Here is a 12,819-nt window from a genome sequence, read left to right as displayed (position 1 = left end):
AACTCATTTTCTTGGATAACAAGATTTGGATACTAGATATGGAAAGAAATATTACAGAGGACAGGAATTCTCAGTTTCCCATACAAGAATTAAAAGGCCTAATGTAGCCTATGATGATCCAAATCATGTCTGCAAACACGCAGCAGGATGCCCTCCACCCAACTTAAGAACCAGACTTGCCAATAAAAAGGTGAGCGCGGAGCTCAGGGCTAAACTACCAGTGCTCTGAGCTTGGTCCTCAGCCGGCCCTTAGTTCCCCATCTAAAGCTGGGAGGCCAAGTTCTGCTCCACGTTCTCTAAAGGTCCATTTCAAATCAAGAAATGTGGTTAGTGCTTTGGAAACCAAAGCTCTTAACTAGAGTATCTGGTTTAACGTGGAACCCGCCACCCTAGAGACCTTGCCCAGATGGTGAGCCTTCGGCAAACCTGGAACGGAGGCAGCAGTTGGCTTATGGTGTCGTACCTCACTTTGACCACCTCCTGGGCCCCTGCACCCTTGGACTGTACAGAGTCTCTCAATGCCTCAATTTCCTCCTCTACGAGATGGTAAGTTGATTATATAAAGCATCCTCACTGGGCAGTTCCAGAGACTGACAGGATAATGTGTGTAATTATCATCAAAATGATGTACATATAATGATACGATAATGTATGTGAGCCACAGGCACGGGGCAGAGGCTTAGTCACCTTACCCCATGGTGCCCCCCACCTCAGTCTGCAGACTCCCACTCCCCAGGGGAGGCGGCCCAGGTGCTTCTGAATGTGGGCTGTGGGCTGTGGATTCAGCGAGTAGGACAGCAAGTCCTCTCTGAGCTGTTTCCTCACTGGTCAAGTGGGGATAATAGGACTCTTCTTGTAAGGTTCTGAAGGACTATTACAATTAGACAATGGAAATTAAAAAATTGTTTTAAAAAAGGTCCATCAGGATTGCAATCTGGCAAAGCTTGAGTTAAGCCCAATTCAGGTGTTATACTCTAGACAGGCCATCTGCTCTGCCCTGAGCCGGGCTCTCTGCTGTGGACAAAACAGGGCAGACAGAGGTAGGGAATGGCACTTTGGGGAGGAGCAGCAAAGAGTTTCAAAGCCCTATCTTCATCTTCAACCTGAATTCCTCCTTCCTCTGGGATCTTGTCATCAAGGGCCTGGTGTGACAAGAGAGACCTGGAGCCTCCTCCCTTACTTGGTGCCCTGGGAGGAGAGAGCATCTGGGATGGGAGCAGGCGTGGGCAGCAGCTGAGGGACAGAGCCAGGGAGGCAGCAGGACACCATGTCACTTGGCCTGAGGCCCCAAGAGCTGCCTCGCTGGAGAATGAGGAAGAGAATGAGGAGAATGACCTGCCCGGGCCAACCCACATGTGAACTGGGGCTTAACACAGCACCTCCATCTCATATGATTGTTGCAAGAATTAAATGTATTCATTCTTAAAGTGCTTGGATATCACTTGGTACCACAGTAAGTGCTAAGTAAATGTTTGATTTAAAAAAAAAATTAAAGGGGAGGTGCCAAGATGGCAGAGTAGAGAGACTCACAGTTCGCCCTCTCCCACAAATACACCAAGAATTACATCTACAAACCCATTGAATCGCACAGAACACCTACTGAACTCTGGCCGAGTGCCTCTCGCTTCAAAATTCTGGGGGATTCTCACAAAAAAATCCTATTAACAAGTTTATACTGTATAGCACAGGGAACTATATTCAATATCTTGTAGTAATGTGAAAAAGAATATGAAAACAAATACATCTATATTCATGTATGACTGAAGCATTGTGCTGTGCACCAGAAATTGACACATTGTAAACTGACTATACTTCAATAAAAAAAATATATATATATATATAAAGATTTTTTAAATAAAAATTAAAATTAAAAAAAATTAGTCGAAGTCCTGGAACCTAGTGAACATTCAGTGAATTCCTATTTTAAAACAGCCCCCAAATGCCTCCTCTCCCCTGCTGTCCTCACTCCACCCATCTCCTGTTTCCTCTGAGAGACTCACGCTGCTGAAGTGTAGAGGAGAGACTTGAGGGTCCCTGGTCATTCCTACCTTTTCAGGGTGTTTGCATTTCATAAGTCACGTTTATCCTCAGTGAAAGCAGTAACTTGTGGAATTCTCAGCCTCTGAGTTAGATGGTGTGATGGGGAGCTAAAGGAGAAAGGAGATGGGAGGGTAAAAGGCCCTCAACCCCGACCTGTCATGTTTTCTGTCCAAGGAGGGGCTGCCACTGCCTACAGGTGCACTCCAAAAACGTATCAGCTCCCAGAACTCTAAAAGGCAGGATGGTACAAGTGGAAAGATTCTTCAGTCAGCTCTCAGGACACTTTCAGCTGTACATCATAGACTACCCAGCTATCAGTGGCTTACACCATAAAGACATTCATCATCTCATTTAATAAGAAGTCTGGGGCTGGGAGGTTGCAGGGTTGGTTCAGTGGCTCCATAATGCCATGAAGGCTCCATGCCCTTCCCAACTTCCTTCTCCATCATCTTCAGAAGGTGGTGTTTCCTCCTCTCACGGTTGCAAGATGGCTGCCACAGTGCCAAGCATCACACATTTAAAGACAACATCCCAACCAGGAAGGGAGGGGCAGGACTTTCTTCTTGAGCTTCTCAGGGTTCTCTATTTATTCTCTCCCTCTATCTCCCTCATTCTCTCTCTGCCAACCCATTCCAGGCAGGGAAATCTTTCCCAGAAGCCCCCTAGTAGACTTTCCTTAATTTGAATTGGCTAGAACTGAGTCACATGCCTGTTTTAGACTGATCACTCGCAAAGATAAGAAAGATGAACAGGATAGCCTCAGAGCTATCAGAGTTTTAAATCTAGAACTATTGTAGCCCTGAGGGATGGAGCCACCTTCTGAGACATCACCTGTCAAATACTTGACACAAAATTGGGGCCCTGTTAACAAGGAAAGAGGGGGATGGCTGCTGGATGGGCAACCTGGAGCCTGTCCTGAATACTTAACCCCCTAGGCCATTGTCTTGGCCTCTTTCATACTTCCTGAAATTTCTCAGGCCTGTCCAGGGCCCTTTGCAGCTGTAGGAAACATGTTGCTCACTAAATACTTTGGGCTCTTCTACCTGTTGCTGTAGCCCCCTTCCCTTGCCTTCCTACCTCCCCGCATGATGGGTTAAAGCAGAGAAATACAGACCAGCTGAGACAAACCACAATGGAGGCAAAGGTGTTAGAAACAAGCTACAAGAGAATGATGATTACATGGTCCAGACTCACCAGTTAAAAGACAAATGTCAAAAAATTGAGTTAATATGGAGAGATATGTGCAGATTATAAGCCTATGAATATTAAAGGTTAGAAGGAAAAGGATGAAGAAGGATATGTCAGACTAACATTAACCAGAAGAGAGTTGGTATCTCTGTGTTCATGTTAGGTAAAATAGACTTCAGGACAAAAAGAAGTATTAAAGATGAAAAAGATGACTATGGGGTGATAAAAGAACAAATTCACCAATAAGAGATTTCCATTTTAAATATGTATGCATCCAAAAAGTAACTTCAAAATATATGAAGAAACAATTGAAAGAACTACAAGGTGAAATCAATGAATCTATCTTCTTTTCAACATATGTCTTGACGACTGTAAGTTAAGCAGAACAAAATCAAGAACATAGAAAATCTGAATGACACAATTAACCTCGATCGAACGGACAGATAGACAAATTGATGCAACAGTATGAGAATATACATTTGGGTTCTCCAGGCACACTGGAGCATTACAAATTTTGATTGTATACTAAGCCATAAAGACAAAACTAATTGAAAAAAAGAAGGAAAGCTGGTGGTATCATGCTCCCTGACTTCAGGCTATACTACAAAGCTACAATAATCAAAACAGTATGATACTAGCACAAAAAACAGATACACAGATCAATGGAACAAAATAAAGAGCCCAGAAATAAACCCACACACCTAAGGTCAATTAATTTAGGACAAAGGAGGCAAGAATATACAATGGAGAAAAGACAGTCTCTTCAAAAAGTGGTGCTGGGAAAACTGGACTATATGTAAATCAATGAAATTAGAACACTCCCTCATACCATACACAAAAATAAACTCAAAATGGATTAAAGACCTAAATGTAAGACTGGAACCTTAAGACTTCTAGAAGAAAACATAGGCAGAACATTCTTTGACATAAATTGTAGCAGTATCTTTTTGGATCTGTCTCCTAAGGCAAAGGAAACAAAAGCAAAAACAAATAAATGGAACCTAATCAAACTTAATAGCTTTTGCATAGCAAAGGAAACCACTGGCAAAATGAAAAAACAATTGAATGAGAGAAAATATTTGCAAATAATATTACTGGTAAGTGGTTAATATCCAAAATGTATAAACAGCTCATACAACTCAATATAAAAAAAAAAAACAATCAAAAAATGGCAGAAGACATGAATAGACATTTTCCAAAGAAGCCATACAGATGGTCAACAGGCACATGAAAAGATATTCAAGGTTACTAATCATCAGAGAAATGCAAATCAAACCCACTGTGAGAAATCATCCACACGTGTTAGAATGGCTATCTCCATAAAGTCTACAAACAACAAAATGTTGGCAAGGATGTGGAAAAAAGGGAACTCTTGTACACTGTTGGTGGGAATGTAAATTGGTGCAGCCACTATAGAAAACAGTATGGAGATTCCTCAAGAAAGCTAAAAACAGAACTATCATATGACCCAACAATTCCACTCCTGGGTATATATTGAAAAAAATGGCAAAAACACTAAATTGAAAAGATACATGCACCCCAAAGTTCATAGCATCATTATTTACAATAGCCAAGATATGGAAGCAACCTAAGTGTCCATCAACAGATGAATTGAAAGAAGATACACACACACACACACACACAATGGAACACTACTCAGCCATAAAAAAGAAGGAAATTCTTCCATTTGCAACAACGTGGAAAGACCTAGAAGGTATTACGCTTAGTTAAGTAAGTCAGAAAAAAACAAGTACTGTATGTTACCACTTATATGTGGAATCTAAAAATTAAAACGAATGAACATAACAAAACAGAAACAGATTTACAGATATAGAGAACAAACTAGTGGTTATTAGTGGGGAGAAAGAAGGAGGTGGGTCAAGATGGGGTATTGTATTAAGATGCACCAACTAATATATATATAATAAATAGGCTATAAGGATATATTGTACAGCACAAGGAATATAGCCAATATTTTATAGTTACTTTAAATGGAATATAATCTATAAAAATATTGAATCATGTTGTACACTTGCAACTAATATAATATTGTAAATCAACTGTAGTTCAATAATAAATACACAGACCAGAATCTTTGACCTTTAAAAATGTAAATAATCCCCATATATTCATAAATGTTTTAAAAATTGCTAAATAACTCACAGGCTAAAGAGGAAATCATATAAAACCTTTAAAATATCCAGAAGTAAGTGAAAATGAAAGTGGTGCATATCAAGTCTCGTGAGACACAGAAAAAACAATGCTTTGAGGGAAAAATATAACCTTAAAAATTACTTGCATTACAAAAGATGAGAGCCTCAACATTAGAGCTAGGTTTCCATTTTAAGAAATTAGAAAAAGAACAACAAAGATAATAAAAATAAACATAGACTACTGAAATAGAAAACTAAGATACAAAAAAGCTACTTTTTAGGAAAAGTTAAAATAGGTAAACCTTCATCAAGGTTGCTCAAGAAAACAAAGAAACAAAAAGCATCATGAATGAAAAGGGGCATGTGCCTACCGAAAAACTAGATGTTAAATAAGAATAATAAAACAATACTAGCAAATCTGACAATGTGGTAGCAAGTTTGAAACTGAAACTGAGACAAGAAGAGGTGTTAGTGATGCTGGTCACACACTATTCATGGAGGCCAACATCTGCAAGATCTTCACCTGTCTGTGGGAATATATCCACCTAGGATTTCTGAGGGGTTCAGAATGAATGAAGCACAGTGAGATACAACAACGTGGATGAATCTTAGCAATACAGCAGGGTGTCTGAAAAGATTACAAACAGCATGACACCCTATATATAAAATTTTTTTTAAAGTTATACACACACACACACATCTCTACACCTTTTAGGAACACATACAGATGCAACAAAAACTATAGAAATCAAGGAGGTAAAGAACAAAGCACATGGGCTCCAGGAGGAGATTCTGTCTCTGGGGAGACGGGCATGGGCTAGAATGGGAACCACGTGACCAGGTGTAAGTTAGTGCCAGGATCCTGGCTTCTGTTACAGGTAGTGGGTTTGCATGTGCTGTTAAAAATAGTGAGCTAAATAATTAAGTTGATGATGAGGGTAGGTTGACTGGAGGAAAGAAAGAGGCCCAAAAGGTATTGAGCTGGCAATTATCATCACTATTTTGCTCCACAATCTAGGGGGCAGACTGAGCTAACAGGGTTGAGTAGGGGTCTTCAGCTGGACCACTTCTGTGGATCTGCTTCTTTTCTTGCCGGGACTCAGCCCAGGCAGTGGCCTCTCCTGCCCTACGGAGGAGACAGGGAAAGGGAGCTGCTCTTCATTCTTATAGGAACCAGCAGCATCTCAGGATTATGTCTTGACCCTCCCTGATGTGAAACTAACTGCCAGAGGGAAGGATTCCTGAGATGGCAGGGTTAGCCTCAAGGTAAAAGAACCAGGGGATAGTCCACAGAGACCTTGAAACATTATTCAGGGGTCTCTCAAAGTCAAGGGCCACTGGCTGCTGCATGTGGCTGGGGGTAGGGGTCACGAACTCCTAGGCAGGGCCTCCATCAGCCTAGGGCAATTCAGGGGAGAGGCGTGCAGCTCTGAGTGGTTAGTACCCAGCCCTCCCAGAAGCGGGAAGGTGGAGGGTAGACAGACCAGGTATGATGTGCACCAACAGTGGCCACTGCAGCTTGCTCCTGCCTCCTGTGCTAGGCTCTTTCATCTGTGCCACAGTCCTGGGACACACGGCGGTTACTCTCATTTTGCAGGACAAGAAACAGAGGCTCCAAATGCTCAGATCATTTTTCCAGCATTTCAGAGCCCCTTGGTGGCAGAGGGACAGAGAGGCAGAAGTTGTGCGACTTCAGAATTCATGTAGGGTTGCTAAAGTTAGCAGATGAAAACACAGGATGGCCAGTTAAATTTGAATTTCAGGTAAACAACGAATCAATTTTTAGTACAAGCATATCCCAGCTAATATTTGAGACACACAAAAAACTTGTTATCTGGAATTTACATTTAACTGGGCGCCCTGTATTCTATCTGGCAACCCTGAAGCCAGCGCGATCAGGCTGCCCCCTGCCACCCACCCTTAGTTTCTCAGGAAACAGAGGCCAGCTGGTGTGAATTATGCAGAAGACCAGGTAGTGGAGACAAATGACCCATTTTCAATGGAAAGGCACACTAATGCTTTCTTGTTTTGCAGGGGGAGGGGAACTACTGATCCCCTCCGCTAGCAAGGATGTAATTGCGGGCTCATCCCCACATCTGTGAAATGATACCCTTACAATGCAAAAGCTCCGGGTGCTCTCCCTGCAGCCGCACTGCGGGGGAGGTAGGAGTGGGGAAAAGTACCACGGAGCAGCCCACGCCCCTTGGGTTTCCCTCCACCTTCGCGCGAGGAAGCTTTGACTAAATCCTGTTTCTCTCCCTCAATCGATCACTCCAAACACCCCCACTCCGACGCTCCTGAATCTCAACTCCAGCCTCTGCATGAAGGGGAAGCCCGAGATGCAAACATCCGGGTGGGCTGGAGTCCAACTGCAAAGCTTCGTGGGCTTGTCAGAGTAGGTGCCCTCCCTGCTGAAGTCCCCTCATGAGCTGCCCACTGCCTGTGAGGCGACAAGTGGCACCACCGTCTCCAGCGCCCTCTCCCACTCCCCAGGGGGAGGCGTTTTAGCTCGTGGGGCACCAGGGTAGTGAGGGATGGGGTGCCCTCTGGAGGCTCACCGATGCAGCAGGGAAGTGAGGCTGTAATTAAACCAGACTGCGAACATATTGTTCACGGAAACCTTAGCAGAGCATGAGTCATGATGGTGAACTGAATCACACAGCCCCAGAGTTCCCATGTCTATTAGCTTTATTTGGTGTCTTTATACTTTGGCTCCCTTGGTCCTCTTCCTGGCCCCTTCCCCGCATCGCTTCTCCCTCTTTGCTGGAAAGCCTCAAGTCTGCGCGTGGCTAAGGGTCCAACGAGGCAGCCAGGAAGGAGAGCAGGAGTGGGGCCTGGCCAGGACCAAGGCAATCAGCTTACCAGCGCTGGGGTGGATGCTCCCGGGCCACCAGGAAAGAAAAGGAGGGGAATCTGGCCATTTTGACTATCGCTAGCTTCTCAAAAATTTTTTTAAAATAAAATCTGGTGAGAGGCTGAGGTTGAAATTCCAGGTTAAAATGAAGTTTCTAACTCCTTGTGCAGTCTTTGGTCAGCTTTCAGAGCAGGTACCAGATAGTGCATCCAGTGACCACACGCAAATCCCTGGCCTACGGGCGGGCTCAAAGCCCTCGCCACCATTTACCAGCTGCACGATCTTGGGCGACTGGCTTCATCTCTCTGTGCTCATGAAATAGGAGTGATGATAATAATATTTACCTCTAGTGTGGTTGCAAAGATCAATGAATTAATATGCATGAAGTGCTTAGCACAGCCCTTGGCTCAGAGGAAATGCTATAATGTGTGAACTTTCATCACCATCATAGTCAGCACCACCGCCATCAGACCTCTCGTGGCGTCGCTGGGCACTGAGAGAGCACGGCCACACTCGCTTTACACACAGCCACAGGCAGGAGAGCCAGCAGAGGCAGGATTCCCAGGCTGTGGGAGCTGCATCCTGTCCACTCATTTTTGTTGCAGGTGAGGTAATGCGTCTCACGCACATTAGCAAACAAGTGCCAGCAGCCATTTCTGACTCCCCATCCAGTGCTCTTCTCTGTGTTCCCTTGGGGGTCCTGCTGCACTGACATTCTTGGAGAGGGAAGCAGGTTTTCCACGTTAGGAGACCTGCAGCGCAGCCAGGCGAAGAGAGACTGTCTGCCACTTTGAGCCAAACCAGACTGTGTAGGCAGAGTCCCCATGACTACGATACAAACGACCCTCATCATTCAGTGTACATTCAGGCCAAGGCAAGTTCCAACACCATCATGTCGTTCAGATCCTCATTCCCAGGAGGCTAGCAGGGTGGTAGGGTTGGGGGGTGCCCTGCTCTGACTGTGGATCCCCTAGGAGCTGTTGAATGAAGAGCTACTTCATATACTCAGACCCAACATTTAAGTGTCCTCAGGGCTCAGGGATCCCCAACTTTTTCCAACAAGGATCTTTTTATTATCACCCATGTCCTCTGTGCTTTGAAAGATTTTCTCCCCCATGCTGCAAGTAATAAGTAAATTAATTTGTTCTCCTGCAATTTATTAATTGGAGACCAACATAATGTCCAAATGAAGTTTCTGTGCAGCAATGGATAAGCAGTGTTCCCAAACTGAGGAGCTGGGATTCCTGCCAAAAGCAAAGAAATGTGACATTTTTACTGGCCCAAGATGACTTATCGGAGCTCCATAAACAGTCTCTGGAAGGCTTATAAAATGACACCATTTCATGGACTCCCAATAAGTTGACTGCCCTCCCAAGAGGTCCAGAGACTCTGATCCCACCATGGCAGTTTAAGCCCCCCTAGGATAATGGTTAGGCAAGGACCCAAGGAGGCAGCAGTGCAAGAGACGAAGCAACCTAATAGCTGATGCTGGGAACAGGGCCTTGAGCCTATGCCCAAGGCAGAGACTACCTACTCTGATGATTTGGGGCCCTCTTCCTTTGGTGACAGCCCCAAAAGCCATAGGGGCCCCCAAAATGCCACCTTTCTAGACCTCTAGACACAAAGCTCAAAGCTCTGCCCCTGCTGTAAACACTCAGAGTCTAAGGATGGGCCTCTCTAGTGTTAAGGACACATTCTAGAAGGGCAGGAAATCCAAGGCCTTCCTAAGGGTCCTCCTGGAGAACCGTATCAGGCCCGTGGAGCCACGTGACACTGAGGAGCCACCTTCCCATATGCCGTGCTCAGTTCTGACTCATTACAGACCCGCACTGATGTGCCCCAAGACAGTGACAAACCCTGACTCTAAGCTGATCTGAGCATGAACCATGTTTATTCAGTTACAAATTCTAGGCTTTGCTTCTAATCCCTGGTATTATGGAAAGACTACTCAGACTAGAGTTAAAAGGACATCAGTTTAATTTTCAATTCCCTGAATTCATCTCTGCTACTTTGTCACCTAAAATTCTGTGAAAGACTTAAAAATAAAACAAAACCTATACATCATAAGTTCCATTAAAAGTCTACTTATCCATAGTAGATATTAATAAGGGGGAAAGTAGAATGAATGGCAACTTAAACTAGAAAAAAAAAAGCCACAGAATAAAACAACAGTTTAACAAATAAACACAGGGTAAGATGAGAAAAGTAAAACTGCTTCTATCAGTTCATCAAAGTTGATTAAACTGAATTCACCCAATAAAAGACAAAGACTGTAGAGTTAAAAATAAAAATCTAGAGGGAGGCTTCAAGATGGTAGAATAGAAGGATGTGGAGCTCACCTCCTCCCACAAACACATCAAAAATACATCTGCATGTGGAACAATTTTTGCAGAATACCTACTGAACTCTGGCAGAAGAGCCTATGCTGGCAGGGCTACAGGAGGAATCTCCATGGAGAGAATCTGGACAGGACCTGCACCCTGGGGAAGGAGCAGTGAAAGAGGAAAAGTTCCATCAACCTGGGGAGCCCCTTCACCAGTGGGGAGACCAGCTGGGACAGAAAGGGAGCTTCAGAAGAGGCTAGGAGGAGATCATAGCAGCCACCTGGAGGCAGGCCAACTGGACAGAAACCGGCACAGAGGATCCGGGACACCTAGCTGTGCTCCCCAGCCCAAGACGTAAGTCTGCTGGTGTGTGCGGGGCTGGGCACTGAGGCTCAGGCTTCAAAGGACAGATCCAGGGAGAGGATAGGGGTTGGCAGCGTGGAAACTGCCTTGGGGGTCTGGAGTGGGGTACGGGCCAAGGCTGGGAGTAGTGTGCAGGGGAGCCCAGGTCCACCACTGAGGCTGCCATTGTTGGCACGTGAGTAGGGAGGGGTGGGACGTTGGCACAGCAGTCGCCCCCTCCGCTCGCTCTTGGTGCGGCTCCACACTGGGGAGCCCTGGGAGGGCAGAGTTGCTGGCCGGGTGCCCCCAGGTGGAGGCAGGGCTGAGGTCTGAGCCCATTCCCAGGGACTGTGTGACTTCAGAGGTGGAGGCTGAGGTCTGAGCCGTGTCCCAGGTAGTTCTGGTGGGTTTGCACCCCCAGTGCCTTTGTGGGCTTGAAGCCTGCAGGAAGTCCGAGTGGAGAGCTGGCACGTGGCTGGGGCAGGCCCAGTGGTAACAGTGGGTACGTGCACGCAGAAGCAGGGCTGGGCTCTGGGCTGACCCTGTAGCTCATGGCAGATTCAGGTGTCGGAACATATAGGTCTAGGTGCCTGACTTCAACAGTTTGCCCTGGTGGCTTTACGAGCAGAGCCTGAGGGGCACCAGGGCAGACTGCCTGCATTCCTACAGCTGAGGCATGGCTGAGGACAGTGCCAGCAACAGTGTACTTTGTCAGCCTGCTTAACAGGTGACAGGTGACTCCACACCACAGAGTACACTCCCCAGTGGACATCTCCTGTAGAGGAATATTCAGCAGCCCCTCTTCCAGGAGAAGCCCTCCAGTCCCACCTACTTCACATAGCAGCTCAGAAATGGATCTGAGGGCTTTTACTCCAACAACTGTGGAGCAGACACAGCCTGCAACAGGGCTGTGACAACCATAGAGCAAAGAGCAGGCCCTGTTCAACATTCAGTGCAGGCTCTGGTCACCACAACACCAATCACATCCCCATCAGGGTTTAACAGCCAGCACACACGGAGGAAAAACATGGCAGCCATTCATACTAGAAACAGCCCTCGCAAAAAAAAAAAAAAAAAACATTAGATCCAGACAGGACATAGGAACGCTCCCACATAAAAACAGTCCTTTCAAAACCACAGTAAATAACTGTTACTCCTAAATTCATAGAGTTAGAAAAATGTAAGTAAAATGAAGAAGCAGAGGAACCACTCCCAATTAAAAGAATAAGAGAAATTCCCTGAAAGAATAAACAATGAAATAGACCTCTCCAGTCTACCAGAGCTCAAGTTCAAAAAGAAGATAATAAAAATACTGCAGGAATTAAGAAAGGCTGTCAATAAAAATGCAGATGACTGTAAAAAGAAACTAGAAACTAGAAAGAGGAGCCAATTAAAATCAGACAACTCGACTGCTAAGACGAAAGCCAAGCTAAAAGCAATCAATAGCAGACTAAATAATTCAGAAGAACAAGTGATAATAAATAATAATAAATAGAAATCACTGAATCAGAACAGCAGATAGAAAAACAAATGAAAAAAAATGAAAGCAATGTAAGAGCCCTATGGGATAATATAAAGTATGCCAATCTATTCATAATAGGGGTCCCAGAAGGAGAAAAAAGAGAAAAGAGGATTGAAAACATATTTGAAGAAATTATGGTTGAAAACTTCCCAAACCTAAAGAAGGAAACAGATATCCAGGTACAGGAAGCACAGAGAGCCCCAGATAACATGAACCCAAACAGATCTACACTAAGACATATAATTAAAATGGCAAAAGTTAAAGACAAAAAGATTTTAAAGGCATCAAGAAAAAAACAAAGAGTTCGGGTTAGTTACAAGGGAATCTCCATAAGGCTTATTTTTCTACAGAAACACGGCAGGCCAGAAGGGGATGGCAAGATATACTCAAATTCTT

This window comes from Vicugna pacos, chromosome X (genome assembly GCF_048564905.1).
Source record: "Vicugna pacos chromosome X, VicPac4, whole genome shotgun sequence".
NCBI lineage: Eukaryota > Metazoa > Chordata > Mammalia > Artiodactyla > Camelidae > Vicugna > Vicugna pacos.
This window is presented reverse-complemented; position numbering follows the sequence as displayed.